We start from the raw sequence: 16,305 nt of genomic DNA on the forward strand, positions 1-16,305 counted from the left end.
TTCTCTTCCTCTGTATCGTTTCTTGCTTTTTTGTCTCACCCACAATATTACCATAGTCGTGTCGATTTCCCATCCCCATCTGTCAAGATGTTTCTGCTTTTTTTCCCCATTCAGCTTCATCTCTCTCTCCCCCATCACACGCCCCTTTTCTTTCCCTCTCTGGAGACTTGCTGTCCATTAGAACCATACTGGGGTCGCGGTCCGAAGGGCTGTGGGTGAGTGGGGGCCGTTCTTACACTGACACCACATCCTGCATTCTCAGTGGAAAACTTCACAGGAAGATACATGTCAAGGATAAAAAGGGGATGATGAATATGGTATAGATGCTCACTGAGGACATCCCAAGTAACGTAAAATAAATACACGTTCTCAAGTGGTGATGCACAAACATGTTAAACAGTCAAATACATATACGTGGATTCCCTATTGACACATGCAGTGTCTCCGATAACGGCAGAAGTTATTTGTCTTTTCCTCAAATGTGGCACATCCATCTATCACTCACCAAACAGGAAATACACATTTCCTTACTCTTTCCATCTGCTGTCTGCATGCATCAACAGAACACACGAACAACACAATTGTGCCATTGTTAATCCGTTTCGCATGTGGACCAGCAAACAAAACACAGCGAGCAAGTCACACAAGCATGTAACTGCAATAAATTATTCCTATAGGGAGAAACAAAATAATCACAGAAGCTCAGGACAGCCTGAATCTATTAACCTATGAAACCATTTACGTCGCACAATATAAAAAATCACATCTTTAAAGGAGCGAGAGTTAGAAAAACCTTTCTGCTCTCCTACAGCAGCAACCAAAGAGTCATCACATATTCAGGTCGTGGTCCAGGAGAATTGGTCAGTTGTGACTGGGATTACAGACACTCTGTGGATTAGCTACGCTTTTTTGCATCTTTCCATTTGCGGGATCACAAGTGATGCAGTTTGTGCATTAGCGTGATCCGATGGCATGGTGATATAACCTCATGAAAAGAAAAGAAAAAAAAAACCCACCATATACAGAAACAACAAATCCCCCTACAGATGCTCTGTCACAAATCAAATTTGCATACTGACTCATGTGAACAGGTGACTACACCAACACGGAAACTCCACCTCCTACATCTTCTGACTGCGGGTCAAGTCTGGACATACTCCAGACGGGTCACCAGTTCATCATCACATCCTTCATTGTGGTTAACTGGAAAGCTACAGCTCATTTTTTTCCCCAAATAAGTGACCTCAGAAATTGGAAATCAGGACCTGAAATGCCCCATGAGTTACCGACAGACCCCGAGCAAAGTAAAGCAAACACACAAACAGAGGGAGGAAGGATGCTGAGTAAGTGCAAGAGGGAAAGAGTATGTAAACAAAACAAAACAAAACAAAAATCACTGGTGAGAAAGAAGAGAACAGAGTAAATGGCATTCAGTGTATGTCTGAACTCTGAGTGAGAATTTGAAGAAGTTCAGGCTGAGGAAAGAGCAAGGTCTGAGTCAGATAAAAGAAGGGGGGGGGGGGGGGGGTATCTTGAGATAATGAACAGCCTATTTAGAGAGCCGAAAAGGAAAGCGAGAAGGAGTAGGGCTCTGTGGTTTGACCTCCGTACAAGAAGGCCTCACTGATAGCAGAGCTAAATATAATGTGCTGGAAACATGGACAGCGACAGATCTCGTTTCAAACTACTAACGTATAAACCCACTCCTATGCACCGATGGACAGACAGAGGGTGGCCCTTCCTTCGGATAAGGTCATTTCTCTCCGAGCTGACAGAAAGCCCACTGAAAAGTGTCCACTGACTGTGACACCAGCTCTCTTGTTCTAATGGACCAGAGCTGATGATTAACTTGATTAATTATGAGAGAAATACTGTCAAAAAAAAGAAGTCTTGAGTTCTTTTAAATTTCATCATTTTAATTTGGAAAAATTGAATTTTCCTTGACATACAGCAGAGTGCTATTTATATTATCACCTCTTTTTTTTTTTTTTTTAACCAGTAACTATGGTCTCAAAAATAATTGATTTTATCTCGAGACAGGTTTTTGTAATTCAGTGTAATATGAAAGTAACGAAGAAACATTTTTATTATAAAAGAATCTGTAGTGAAGAAGCGTGAAAGCGCCCAACTGACACCCACACAAGGTTTCTCTTGCTCGTGGACTCAAATGACATTACCAACGAAATCTTTTCATTTGAAATTCATCAGAAAGACCATCAGGCACCAAAACTTCCTGCTTTCAGAGTTGCATGTCAGAGTTGGCAGCTCAGCTTCACTCAGATGTTGAGATACGCGTTTTGGTTTTTTTTTTTATGGTGAAAAAATCTTTAAAATCACTGCAAGAGAGGATTAGAAATGTCCGATTGAAAAGTTCGTAGTCTTACTTCATTGCATTTATAGGTGAAACAGCATCTTGACGTTTAGTGAGAAAGTATAGGATGCGGTTTAGACGAGTGTGCGGCTGTCGTTTTATATTCATCAATCAAACAATGGCCGTCAAAAACAGAGCGTCAACATAAAGAGAGGTATTATCAGGAATTAAGTCATGGAAAACATTTCCAAGACACAAGGTGGTGCATAGAGACATTTGGACCAGAAATTCCCTGTTCAACTGGATACACAACATAAACAACAACAACTGCTTTGCATGCCATGTCAGAGAGAGACAGACAGGCCTGTGTTTCCATTTGGCACAAAAGCTCATCTGTGGACTCTCTCTCTATCTCTCTCTCTGTAATTCCCTCTGCCAGGCTTGAACTGCCGTCCTCCTCATTTCTTTCAGCGCCTCTGGCCCTTGTGTAATTCCACCTATATATTCCTCGGTCTCCGTCTCGGCGTGTCTCTGCCGTGCTCGGCTTCCCCCGGCCTCCTCCCGCAGTCACCCCCGCCGCCCCAGCCCTCCGTCTGAGCGGCAGACTGTACGCTGCCGACATTAGCATACATCTGATCCCTGCTACGCCGTTCGGCGCCTTGTCAGCCTCGGCACAACTGTATGCACACATGGAGACATCCAATACGGCCGCCTCGTCCTCACAGCCAAACACTGCCGCAACAGCACAAACAAGCAAGCCACAACACAGACGGATGTACAGACCACACACAAATATGTCCAACATGCTCAACAGGAGAGTAATAGATGTAGACACTGGGCTTCGAAACTGTACACACAAACACACAGGAGCGTGTGGTCTAAATATGACCGCGTTTTGCTGAGGGGGATTGGCAGGTGGGTCTTCAAACTCGGCTGGTAGTCTTCCACCTGGATGAGCCTCCAACTCGAATTGCTGGGGTAATTGCATTGATAAACAATGGTGTGTGTGTTTGTGTGTCTCTCTCTCTAAGGTTTGAGATTGTCAAACTCTAGACACACAACCTTGTGAATTAATTTAAGCGCGTCATTAATAATCTGTTACTGATTTTCTTGGGAGCTTCATGTGTTTATCTGCAGTTGGTTTTTTTGGGGGTACTTGGAAGCATAGTTTGTGGTTTGTCTCGTAAAACAGATAATGATCTGAACTAGACAGTCAAGTGACGTTAAATAAAATACAAATATATTTTGGATTATGTACATTGCACGCTCGTGTCTTGGCGCATCATGATAAAGTGAGAATTCAGTCTAGCATGTCTTCTATACACAAAAAAAAAACTAATTTATTGATTCAAAAAAAGCCCTTGAACCACACTGAACCACACTGCAGTAAAAACCAAAACAAACCACCCTGCTTCCTTTTCTAAATTACATACCCACTGCTGCTGCCCTCTGTGTGGAATATTTCTTCATAAAGCAAATAATATTTTTACATTTGCAATAAGTCGACTCAGTGATTCACTCTTATTCACCTTTCCATTCCCAGGCAAAAAAAATAAATAAATATATATATATATAGATGGTTTCTGAGCAACATAATTAAACGTTCAGTTTAATTGTTATTATTAACCCATTTTCAGCAGCGCACTAATCCTTAGCCAGGCTGAGTGCCTAATAGATGTGCTGGGTGTGTTTTCCAGATGGTGAACAAGATGGCAAAGCTGCGTAACCACTCAGAGCGATGCTGCTGCCACCGCAGTTTAATTTACATCACTTTATCTGCTGGAAAGACTGGAATGTCCAGGCTAAACTCGGAACATGGCCTTGATTGCACAGCCACGCGGCTTCCTTTGTGTCGTTTGACTGTGGAACTGTGCAGCACACTGTAGGAGGCTGTGCACACCTGTCTGTGTGTGTGTGTGTGTGTGTGTGTGTGTGTGTGTGTGTGTGTGTGTGTGTGTGTGTGTGTGTGTGTGTGTGTGTGTGTGTGTGTGTGTGTGTGTGTGTGTGTGTGTGTGTGTGTGTGTGTGTGTGTGTGTGTGTGTGCGTGTGCCTTTTGAATTTCCAGCTTCCTGCTTCGGTGAGTTGGAGGTAAAAGAAAGAAAAAGATTACAGCCCGGAGCGAAATGATGATCGAAACAGGATGAGTGTCGTGAAAGTTACTTGAAAACGAGAACTTGATTACAGTGACTGGCCAACTTCTTTATCAAAGCAGTGTTACTTCACTAGTTACTGTAATTTTGGTCGATTTTCACCTTAAAGGAGGATGTGGTGTTGTTGGGATTCATTAGCTGCGCCGTCAGTCTGATGACTGATTCGCTCATTAAGTTCAGTTTGAAGTTTTAAATTTTGATCTACACATGCTCTGTGAAAGCCATTTCATTTTCTGTGGTGATGTAGAATGAATGGATGAAAAGAAATGAATGGTGAAAAAAGAGATAAACCAGGTAAACCGGGACTCTTTGGCTAATGCTAAAGATGGAACAGTTTTAATGTTCAACTGAAGTTTCGTTCAGTTTGAGTATCATTCAGTAACTAAAACATTACTACCAAACATTTCAGGCATTACAGTACCCCGGGAGGTAAAATATTCTCTCGTTGACCTTTAACTGCACTGCATAAATAAATACATTTGATTGGGCTCAATTAGCCTTTACAACAAGTGTATTGCGTTGCAAATGGTGAGCCACTAATACAATTCAACATCTGCTCAAGACACACAAGAGATTTTAGAAGGGAAAAAAAAAATATCAGCCATTATTTAACATTTTGTTTAGTTTATAAACATTTAAATTACAAGAGCACATTCATTTTCATTAGTCTTAAGAAAATAAAGAAAAGTGCTGCTGGACTCTTTCTATCTGCACATGTAACCTTTGAGCTTTCTATAGAATTGTGTTGTAATCCCTGCAGGGAGATCTCACATCGCCCAGTGATGATCCAAACTGTTTCTAGGTGACAGATGGTTTACACACACACACAGACAGCCACCTAACACCTACACCATATGCTGCAACATAGATGCAGCACGTTTACACGGTATACACATGCCCACGAACTGGTATGATCTCGAATTTAAAATTGTTTATTTCCCCCCCACTTTTCTTTAAAAGAAGTGTTCATGCACTGCTGAGTCTTGAGGTCAATTAAAACTTAAAATGAGGATATGAGTACTTTAAGTGGAAGAAAGTTTAAACTTATTTTCTGCAACGGGAGGAGCTTTTTTGAACCAGAAAACTTTGGTTTACAAAATCATAACATGGAACATTTGTCATCAGGGGCCGTGAGCAAAGTTAAATTATCTCGGGGGGGTTAAATCGACTCTTTCCTCGCAGTGATTAAAGCCACTTCACCAGTAGACTGAACAAACACGTTCAATAAATGTTTGCTTTAAATCCAAGTTAAAGTTACCAACTCTTAACTAGGCACTTCCTAGCACTGTATCATTTCAGAATTGTGCGCGTTTTCTAAAATAAAGCACACAATTCACCCCTTTAAATGAATTCGCCGTCATAAATCTCTACATCCTCTCGGAAGATGTGCGCAGTCATGACGTGGCCCTCTGGTAGGGGTGATGAAATGTTTGTGGCGCTCACAATTATCCAAGCTGCCCATCCCTGTCCTCTTGTATCGGCCTGTTCCGCTCGTCGTTAGCCAGAAGTCGTCTTGTGATTTGAACTCAATTAGGTGAGCGCAAAATTCAGCCGTGAACGAATGCGTCTCAAGAAAATGAACAGTAGGTTTTAAAGTACACTTCAACCCATTTCGTCACGACTTCTTGCAAACGTTTGCAGGAAATGTAACACGCCAGAAAAGAAGTGGACAAATCCGTGGGTTAGGTGAACCATTTCACCCCGACCGTACACGCCGAGAAGCTAAGTGTTGTAATCGTGGCGACGGTACATCACTACGGGACTGTGAACGCGACACCACACGTGGCGTGTTCCCGTCATGTTCTCATGTGTGGAGTCGAGGTGCTAATGGGCCGGTCTGCGTGTCGTCGTAGCATCATCACACCCTGCCAGTGGCGAAAGCGACCAAATTAGTCAATAAGTGCTACCTTCGCTTGAATCTGCAGTCAATCCTCTCAATCCTCTGCTGCTCTGTCAAAGGCTAATAAAGCGGCCAGCAGTAATTTAAAAAAAAAAGGGACGCCTGGACGCGGCCCTGCCAACGACTTTGGACAGCCTGTCCAATAATTAAGGGTACACCCCAGGTTCACGTGACATTCGGAAGCAGAGCGGCAATGCTGGCTCAGTTTGTGTAATTATTTGTTCCCAATGGGTTGGATGATTTCTTTTTTCGTACAGACAAAAAAAAAAAAAAAGAAGAAGAATTGACTGCGCACATTATCCTTAAAAGTCTTCTCTGTAAGGGGGGGAAAATGGATTTTTAAGACTACAAATAGTTTTGAAAGCTTGTATTGATGCCAGAGCAGCATTGTGTTTTTACATTTGGAGCGGCTCAAAGAAACAGAAATCATTTTCCGTCAGTAAATGCAACCTTCCAAGAACTTGTGTTCCACGCGATAAAAGACAGATTAAATGAGCCACGGCAGAGTGAAAGTTTGTTGGACGGAGACGTACTGCGGGCCGGAGGAGAGTGTGAAATCTGAAATGAGCCAGTGAAAAATAGGGACGGACAATAAGGCGTTTTCCGGCAAAATAAAGGTAAAAGCGATGAGCAGAAAAAGAGAGTCGGTGCAGGAGGGAAGGACGTTAACACAAGGAGCTTCTGGTAAGTGCTTAGCACTTGCGGTTGGCTAATGGTACACAGACAGGGCTACTTTACAATCATTCATCTGTACTTCAGACTGCTGCCGCCCTTACAAGCCTCAACGTGTAAGGAAGAACCCGTTAAAAAGACAACCACTTTCGAAAATACCTTCTCCATAGCCATTCACTCCAAACGCCTCCCTCATTTTCCTCTTCAGCTTGTTCTCTCGTCACTTCTTGCGCCGTCTGACATGGACTCATCCCTCAATACTTCTCACAGTCTTAAGAGCGCGGTGGCATAATGCTGTGCGCCCGAGGAAGGGGATAACCTCACGGAGGGAGACAATTGATTGACACGCACATACCCTAAATGGTCAAGTGAGGCAGCGAAAAGAAAGGATGACATGGGGGGGGGGAAGGGAGGGGGCAAAGCCAAAGACAAGTGAGTCACTGAAGACTGCGAAAAAAAAATCTAATGATGCAATTGAAAACACCTGAACCTGCCATAGCGTCAATTAAAGATAATGACTTTTTACTGGTTGCCACAGTAACTAACTGTTGGCACAAAGGCAGATGGCTGCAGCCCAGTGTTCACCCCCCCCCCCCCCCCACCTCTCTCTTTCTTTCTATTGCTTTTGCTTTTCCCAAAAGCTTCCCTCTCCGTCTCTGCCCTCCTGTCAGCTCCGGCAAAGTGCAAATCACGCAGAGGAATATAAAGCCAAACAAATGAACCTCTTCCACGTTTAATACCTCCCAAGTCAAATAGCCTCTGCTTTTTGTCTCCTCGATGACAGGAAAAGAAATTAGACTCAAGTGCAGAAATGAATCAATTAAATGGGGGGGGGGGGGGGGGGGTGTTGATGAGGCATAACTACAGTACACAAATCTATCTGCCTCCGTCGGAGGCAGCTTGAAATGCCTGCGTATGTAAATACATCACCTCTAATGTGTCCTCCACATGTGGGAGTGCCACCTCTGAGCTCCTTCTGCAGTTTGAGTGGAGAGGAGGCTGGCAGGCTCTCGGGCGGCCAAGTCCAGAGGTTACAGGGGTTGTGCTCGGTCATCCATTTTAAATCAGTCCAGAGACAGACACTGGTACGCCATTACAGCCGAAGACACTGCTCCTCTGCACCAATTCGCCGGCAGCTGCAGCATTATTAAAGCCCAAGGCCGAGCCCTGCCTGCAGAGGCTCAATTAGATGTGTCCTCTGCCCTGTTGGTCCCCGTGTACATCACGGCGAGATCACTGCGACTTCGCCGACTATTTAGCAACGCATCCACCCACGATCGAAGTCAACTACATACTTTGTCGATTTGACACCAGCAGTGTTCCTGTGTGGGGAACTGAAAATGTTTACTCAAGTAAAACTACCGCAACAATGCTTAAATTGTTCGCAGTTACAGGTGCACAAATCCAAAATATTAACTATTAGATACCTTTTGACTGCATTTATTTACATTGCCAGGCATTTGATTCAATTGACATGAATGAAATATCTCTGTTCACATCATATTTATCACAGAAACAAAATATGAAAATGACCTTGTTGTCAAATGAATGAAGCGAGAATCTTCTCTGCAAGAAGGAAAAATACCTTATTGCCGATACAGATCCAGATCAAAAAGTTCATGCATTATACAAGTTGAAATGCTGGCCATACTCGACAGCGACCTACGATTTCAAATGTAAACGTAGAAATTTCAAATGTAAATGCAGAAGAAAACCCACACAGGCGACTTGAAAATAAAGCAGCTGAAAGACGCACTTGATCAAAGTAACGTCATCATTGTAATGCTTTACTCTCAGCCCATCAAACTGAAGCTGGAGAACTCAGAGACGGCAACAACATCAGAAACTAAATTTACTGCAACATATATATAAATGAAACTGATCGATAGTTGGAAGATGATTTTATTCAATGCACACAAAATGAACCTGTGTTTTACTGTCTAATGCATTTCATTGCCTTGAGCTTGCTCTGGGTTAAAGCAACATGCAAGACAAACTGAAGCTCACTTCCGTCGATATGAGCTGATTGTTGCATATTTTGAATGTGTTTGCACACACCAGTAATATGCATCTCATATGCATACATGTAATGTAACGTTCAGTCTCAAGTAAACCATCACACTCCCCTCTACTGGAAACCGTCTCTTCCCTCCCACTATCCTTTGCCTGTGCCGAGAGTGGCAACAACAGGTCCCCAGCGACCGCGACAATAATCTGAACCGGAGGCCTGGATGTGTTAAAACAGGCTCTTCCGCAGATAAACACCCCGCAGACAAGTTTGAAGCTACATATTACAATACAGTGCCGTTTTCTAAAGTGTGATAAACATACTGGAAAACCACAAACACTGATGCAGTCGTAAACAATCAATGGTGACCTGCACTGACCTCCTCCTCCGCGTTTATAAAAGTTACATGTTTATGTATTCTTCTTCCAACTAGTTTCTTTTCTGGACCAGTTCTTCTCGCTTGCAGACCGGGAGGAATAAAAGACCTCAGGAAAAAGCAGGAGGGGTGAGAATTAGACCAATCTCTCTGCTGCAACAGGAAAAGAACCAGGTTGGATTTTACAGCAGTTCTCCTGGCTCTGATCCAAGTGTTAACCCCCTACCTCCCATATCAGAACACACACACACACATTACATTTGTGTGCTTAGCCATGATGCCAAGCCCCCCCCCCCCCCCCCCCCCCCCCCCACTCCACCCATCCCTTCTCTTCACTGTGATTGGCACTGTTGCTTCACACTACCTCATATCCCAGGGTTCTCATATGAACCCTCTGCCCAATCACGTTAGCTGAAACGCTTCCAAATTCTCTCTGGAATCATGCCTTCGGAAGAAAAAAGAAAAAGTGTGCAGTCTTTCACGCTGTGTTTTGTACAGATATCCTCTCTCTTAAACATGCGGGCCCCCGGGTTAAATTTGGACTTTCTGGAAACATATGATCATGACATTACATTACATGACTGCACACATTAGACATGCTGTAATGTTATGATAAAGGGCTCAACTACAGCCAAGTAGGTAGATAATAGCTTTTAGGTGACTTTAACATTGAGCAACCAATAGTCTATTGAATGTAAATGTCAAATATATAAGATTTAAACATAGTGTAGTGCATCATGTAAACTGTGTTCGTGATCATATTTAAATAAATGCAACTTTTAATCTCATTTGTGTGCATCCATGGACATTGATGAGCAACGTATACACTTTCTCTACATGATCCACCACAGTCACACAGTCAGTGACTGGTATCATACAGTCACCCTTGGGATTGTGTGGAAACCTGAAGGTGACACCAGCACTGATGGAAATCACACTTTAGAAAGCATATGCATCTTCACCTCATTGGTTTGATTACACGGTTTCTTTCTGCTGCCATTCAACACGGGCTGTCCCCTTCCCTTGGAAATGAGTGCTACTAAAAAAAAAATGTCTCGATCCCATGTTTGCCTCATTTATTTCTACCCTGATTGCACCGAAAGGCTGCCGTCACACTCGCCGATCGCTCATTTGCCAAAACATTACAGTGAAGCCAAACACTAGTGAAGACTCTGATCTCTGGTACTTCCCAAGAGCTTCTCAAACCCAATGTTAGGAATGCCTTGCATACAGCGACATTGAACTATTAAACTTACTGTTGTTACTGAAGTTTAAGAAATCCGTGTTGAGGTGTAGCAGGTAACAACTGTTTAGTGCTGTTAAATTGGCCCAGTACGTTGGAGTATCCTTGATTCATCGAGAGCATGCATGAGAGGTGTCTGAGAGCACGTGAGCCTGTTACAGTAATTTATCATCAAAATCAGACCCAGAATTAAAGTTTGTGACCAGTCCAAAAATCTAAACAATATGCGTATATATGTGTAAACCATCCACATTCTCAGCCTTGGAGCAGGTGTTACTGCAGCCTGGGCTCTTTGACAGGGCTTCAAATGCAACAACACTCTCTCCTCCGCCGCCGACGTCATCTCTGATAACACACACCTCTCCGAGACACACAAATGTGCACAGCCGTCTCGGTGTAGCATCTTTAAGCCTTTCTAATCCTCGCTGTGCGAGTGGCCGCCTCCTCTCGCAAACAAGGCGGAGGCCATACACAAACACAGGCACACTCCCCACCTGTCTGCCCCTGAAGAGTCAAGTCAAATTGATGAGCCCCGGCTGAGGTCATTACTGTGACTGTCATGTGAAGGTAAGGAGAGATTATTTTGCCACCGGCTACTGAAAACGCACCAGGGGGCTCTCCTTTTTATCTGTCTTCATCTCTCCCTTTCTCTTGCGATCACTCTCACTCACATTGCCTCTTTTTCCTGTCTCCATGGGGATTTGAGTTGATGGGGGTGGGGGGCAGTGAACAAGTTTCGACCCCCCCCCCCAAAATCAAGAGATAAAAGAAATATATGTGAGCTGCATGTTCAAAACCTCGACATGCACAATGACCATATGACCTTCAGTGGGTTCATTCATAAACGCGGCCTCCCCAGCAAAGGGGCACAACCAAACATCCACTGTGATAGCATCTACTAGGAGGGAGGCAGGAAAAAGAGCGGAAAGAAAGGAATAAACGAATTAAGCCTGATAAAGCCCTATTTCTATTGCACTCTGGAGGCTCAATGCCATGACGGAGGACTGGGGCGAGAGGAAAAGAAAGCTTCAGAGAGTGAAAATGGAAAGTCAAGTCACATACTGAAAAGGGGTCTTTATGATTAGACTGGAGAGCGAACACAAACATTCTCCAGCTTCTCAATATGTAACTCAGAATGAATACAAACCCCCCCCCCCCCCAAAAAAAAAATACAGTGTTGCTACCCACTACTATTACCTCCCAGAGTCCAATAACCTTTCCATTTTTTTTTCCAGTGGCCGCAGCACGTACCAGCAGCCGCCTCCTGGCTCCAATCCCACAATCCACTCTGATGTTTGGGTTCTCAAGTGAAGCTCTTGTCCGAGTAGAAACAGCCTATGATGGACGCTAAATCAAACTCTTGGCACAATCAGGCCAATATGACAATAACTGAATATAATTAATTGTGTGTGTGTGTGTGTGTGTGTGTGTGTGTGTGTGTGTGTGTGTGTGTGTGTGTGTGTGTGTGTGTGTGTGTGTGTGTGTGTGTGTGTGTGTGTGTGTGGGGGGGGGGGGAATTTAAACATAATCGACATCGCCCAGATAGGTAAACATTGACCCATTTGAAAGGGGGAAGAAAAAAAATATATAAATTCCACTCATCCTGAGCTGCTTATTAAAGTCTATCCCTTCATCTCCCCATTAACTGCCCTGTCAGGACGTCTGTTTGCTGGGCTGCACTACGCCATGACGTGTTTACCTCCAGTAAGATTACCATTTAGATCCTCGAGGAAGCAGAGGCAGGTGAAAATGTGTCTCTGAGTGGAACGATAACATAAAACCCTGCTGTTCTTTGGTTATTATCACCTGTACTGATGACTATTCTCCTAAATAAACAGAGACTGGAGTCTGTATAGTTGAGCGGGTGTTTTGAGCCAAGGTACTATTGTGCAAAATAAAACAACAAGGGTTTAAATGAGGAGAAGGTTAAACAGGCTTCACAGTCCAATGTGAATTTTCAGTATGACTTTTTATTTATTTGAAAAATCACAAGCATAAACAACATGGCAACAATTCAGACTGCAACAGCGACTGTACTCAAAATGCTGCTTCTCGGTTTTTATATGAAAGTAGAAAATGTAATCATGAAAGATATCATTAAACTGACGTTTTTTGTAATGATTGATGTTAACATACACACACCCCCCCCCCCAAAAAATAAAAGTCAACACAGTTAATTTTATAAGCAGCGTATTGCGGTGTGGTTCTAAGTCTGATGGGAGTGTGAAAGTAAACTGGAGCAAAGCGCTGAAAGCGAACTGCGCACAAGACGTAGAGAACCTGTGTTCTTAGTTTATTGTTCCCCCATCTGTACAACAAGAATTTCATCAGCTCTTGTGTTTATTAAAATGGCTATTGACAAATATTGAACTGGGGAATAAAATGATCCAATATGCATTTAGCACAGCTTCATTTACAACAGCTCACAGAGCTGTTGAAGCAATATTGCATCGTGAATGGCACGGCAGCTGTTCAGATGGGTTTCGGTCCAATGCTAAACATGATACTGTGGGGGTAAAGTTAAGCGAACGGAAGCGCAGACTCTTCTGTTCCTGTTTTACAGAAATATTTTTGAGAGAGCTCGTTTCAATTTTACACACACACACACACAAAAGTACCAATAAGAGTCTGTACAAAATTAAGTCAAACATTTACAGTAAATAATACTTCTTGTTTCCTGTTTGGAAATGTAGAATTAACACTGTAAGGTATCCTCACTGGACACAGCTGACAACTTTAGTCAGAATTGGTATAATGAAACTAAACTTGACATTAATGAATTAGGAAACTTGGCGAGGTCAATAAAACTGCTGCAGTGTGTATTCAGCTTTCAACGCTCAAACTTGTTGAAGCCAGTATTCTAACCTATCAGTGCACACGTCAAACCAGAGAAATGACCTTCCTCGTCTATCGAGCCATAAAGGCGATATTCACTTCCCTCCAACAAACTGTGTGACCGTCTATTACAAGACTCCTCATCTTCCAAGTCCACAGTACTCAGTATCGTCCAGATCACAGCGGGGCAAGAAATGAGTGGGAACACTCAGTAAGCCAACGTCTACAGAGCATCTATCTACAGCGATGTACAGTCTGACTGAACTGGATACGACAGCGAGCTGGGGAAACATGATCCCCAACACTAGACTTGGAAAGTGACGGTTTCCAGACTGCAAAACTAACAACAGTATGCACAGTCATGCCGTACTCTGGCCTTCCTCGAAATCATAACAACAGTGGAACACAGTTTCCTCAAGCAAACCGTCGGTACATGGTACAGCATTTAGAGAAAACGTTACCAGTGGTTTTTTTGTTCGAGGCAGCTGCATTTGAATAGCCTCCGACTATACTATCTTGAAGTCAAGGCAAACAAATGACTGGCGAGGTTATGCCTTCTGACTCTGTTGCCAAAGCTGTGGCCAACAAAGCCAGAATTAAAACGTCACAAACGTGCATCCGCAGCATTTTTCAGAACTGAAACCTTTCAAAAGACCAGCAGGATAAAACATGTTTCCACAAGGCTTGTTTAAGTGAAAGCAACACAGGGTGTAAGTGGAGGAGTTGACTAAAACATGTTTTATTGAGACACATTTGGTGATATAAACCAGTGGTTCCCAACCTTTTTTGACCAGTGTACCCCTTGAGCTGGTTTCCATGTGAAAAGTACCCCCTCTCTCGTGTGTGATTATTCGCCTTAATGTGTACTTATATTTAACCCTTTGTCTTTCTATCTATCCAACTGCTCATTTAAATAAAACAATTATTGTGAGTGTAAAAACATACCTTTTAATGAGACACTTGCGCTTGCTTGTCTTTCATAAGTCTTTCATAATTCCTTTTTTCACTGGGCTCCCCTGTGCCTGCGTCCGAGGCGACGGTAGCAGTAGCGGTAGCTGGACGTTTACTCCTGCCTAGCCATGCATCCATGTTTACAGTCGGTATGCAGCTAGAGTTAGCTAGCTTCGCGAATCGTGCGCGCCCGCAGCAAGGACGTGAACCTTTTTTTTTTTTTTTTTTTAAAGCGCGCCACTTTATAGTCTTTTCATATTATGTGCATTGTAGTGTTACAATCACTGTGGACGAACTGCTACTCATGGAAAATAAACGTATGGCCTTACTAAAATTCATGATATAATACAATATAATATAGTATAAAAAATTTTTTTGTGTGTGTGGATACTGTAGGCTAATTTATAATCTTTCTGCGTACCCCCTGCAATACCCTCGCGTACCCCTAGGGGTCCGCGTACCCCCGGTTGGGAATCACTGATATAAACAACTGTTGAAAATAGTGTGTTTCATATAGAAATGTCTGAAGATATATGTGCTTGATTTGTTAAAACTGCGAGATCAAAGACTGTGGCCAGTTGTCTCATGAAACCAATACTTGTCACAATACTAAAAGTAGCTGTTTTAAGAAGGGATGTGTTACCTGCCACACCTAACATACTTCAGTGTGTGTGAGTGTCTTCTAAGAGTCTTCCCAAAGGAACCTGTATCCATGCAAAAGACTGAAAAGAAGACATCCACACTGAGCTGTGGGTTTTCTGATATTACACACCATCAGCAAACCTTACAGTCGGTCTACTGGAAGACAAATGTATGCACACGCGTCACCATGTCGTAGATGTTTCTGTAGGCAGATTACTACACTTTCTGCTTGGACAGCATTTTCTCGGAGCTCACTACTCACATACTGAAATGTGCCAGCAAAGGAGACACCTTTTCCTACTGCCTGCAAGACAAAGACACACACACACACACACACACACACACGCACGAGTATTCACCCATGCAAATTTGGGCAGCGCAGCCGTTTTTCTATCTGACGTGTGCACTCAAATGTACACAGGTGCACGCCTCCGCGTTCCGCACATGGCTTCAAATTGTCCGACGTGTTAACACCTTGTTCCCACAGATACAGCACGTGAAGCACCTTAAAACACCCTCTCACATAAGAATTGTTTCATTCAAGCCACATTAACAGAAAACCCGCCCACGCTCACCAAAACGTGCAGCGCGGTTGGTATAATAGGAGAACATGCTGCATAAAGACAGCACAAAGGCAGCTGGACCTGACTAGTGACAACACTCCCATTCATCACCGTGCCCCTGGAGACTCTACATCCACCCTCCACTCACAGTGACAGCAGTCAGCAGTGAGCACACGCATCGCGCACGTGCACAGTCGTGTTACAAAGGGTGCAAACGCACAGCACACAACGGACCATGTCAGCATCACGACCAATCGAATGGGGTTACTTGTGTGATACGTGTGTGTGTGTGTGTGTGTGTGTGTGTGTGTGTGTGTATACCCACATATATTATTCATCTGCATGCGAGCACATGAAAGTGTCTCTGCTAGGAGAGATAAGAGGCTTCTTTATTTCAGCCTTTCGCCTGTGTGAATGAATGCGAGCATGTGTGTGTTCTTCCAAATCATCTATTAAACAGGCCATTTGTAAAAGGAAGGAGTGGAGATACCAGGAAAAGAAGGAAACGAGGGGTTCTCGGACAACTAAAAACAAGAGGAGGCAATGAAAGAAAAATCACTTATCAGGCGAAGGTATGAGGAGAACGTGAGAACAGAATGGAAATGAAAGACGAACAGACACTCAAGGACGGCGATGAAGGAGCTCAAGGTAGCT

At 43.4% G+C, this 16,305-nt stretch overlaps 1 protein-coding gene across 2 annotated transcripts in view; it reads right to left on the minus strand.

Moving 5' to 3' along the window:
- Positions 1-16,305, minus strand: part of arhgap35a (Rho GTPase activating protein 35a) — a 69,507-nt gene that overhangs the window by 31,851 nt on the left and 21,351 nt on the right. The window contains exon 1 of one of the 2 annotated variants that reach the window (XM_080508177.1): positions 9,421-9,443. The exons of the other annotated variant lie outside the window; for it this stretch is intronic. The gene's annotated coding sequence lies outside the window, so the exon portion shown is untranslated. Of the gene's footprint in view, positions 1-9,420; positions 9,444-16,305 lie in introns of those variants that run through there. 2 annotated transcript variants of the gene reach the window in all.

The sequence above is a fragment of the Blennius ocellaris genome (assembly GCF_963422515.1).
Source record: "Blennius ocellaris genome assembly, chromosome: 2".
Lineage (NCBI taxonomy): Eukaryota > Metazoa > Chordata > Actinopteri > Blenniiformes > Blenniidae > Blennius > Blennius ocellaris.